Genomic DNA, 1,196 nt, shown 5'->3' with positions numbered 1-1,196 from the left:
TTTTTTTTTTTTTTTTTTTTTTTTTGCACACCTGTGAGATTAAAGAAGCAGATCGGCAACTCGCTGAGGAGTGGAAAAAACAAAAGCGCAGGCATTTTGGTACTCACAAGCAAGTGCTCCTTCCAAAAGTTGTTATCCTTTTAACATACGTTGAGGGGATTTGCGGTAGATGGAGAGAGTTGCCATCACACCACCGTGGCAGTGTTGCCTTAATACCTACTGAGCAAAAATTGTCTTTTCCTTTTCTTCCCTTTTTTTAAGGGGGCTGTTTTTCCTTTGGGTGTCAAACGTAGTGGGCAATTTTTTTGCATCGTAGGATGTAAGGTACGCATGTGTACGTATATGTGTATCCTTTTTTTTTCCTCACACGGATATCACCTTTTGTGTTTGCCCACCCCATTTGAATGCAAATAATTCGAAGGTATGTGTATGCATTCCCTCGGGGGACCACTTCAGTTTGGTTATTTTATTTATTTTTTTTTTTCCACCACATAATGGTGACGGTGGGGCTCATATGTACACACATATATGCGCTATCCTTGTTCACACTTTGGCGCAACCATATCACCCTCCCCCACCCTCATACACACCATTCCCCTTGTACCCCATTCCTTGTATGAGTGGACCCACTTTGACGGCACCGGTATGGACATGTAGAAATGGATGGCGTTTCAAACTGCGGAGGGTTTTGTTAACAACTTCCCTTCCTTTTCTTTTAAATTTGCTTATATATATATATGTGTGCACGTACATATAATGGCAGTTATGTGTACATGTACGTATAAAAAAGCATATTTACTTGTGTTACAAAAATGTTGCTGTGTGGAGGAGAAAAATTTCCACCTGGGGGACACAAGGCAGCACCAACCCCCACACCTGTTTTTTCCACCATTTCAAACAAGCGGCATGCACCCTGCACAAAATAGTACCAACTGCGTAGGGAAAGCCACTTCGAAATGGGAAAAATCAAAACAATGCCACTGTAACCGCGTTATAAGCATACGTGTATAATATCACGCGATTGCGAAGTCAAGCAGTGCCAAGGTGAAAGGAAGAATACGTATCTTCACAGGTAGAAAAATGTTTATATATATATGTACCCCCTCATCTATGTTTTTTTGTAATATGCTTATCAAACGTGGGGCTGGAAACACCTTTTGCGTAGTGTCCGTCGCCAACAATCCCCCCCCGGGGCA

The sequence above is a fragment of the Plasmodium fragile genome (genome assembly GCF_000956335.1).
Source record: "Plasmodium fragile strain nilgiri unplaced genomic scaffold supercont1.14, whole genome shotgun sequence".
NCBI lineage: Eukaryota > Apicomplexa > Aconoidasida > Haemosporida > Plasmodiidae > Plasmodium > Plasmodium fragile.
This window is presented reverse-complemented; position numbering follows the sequence as displayed.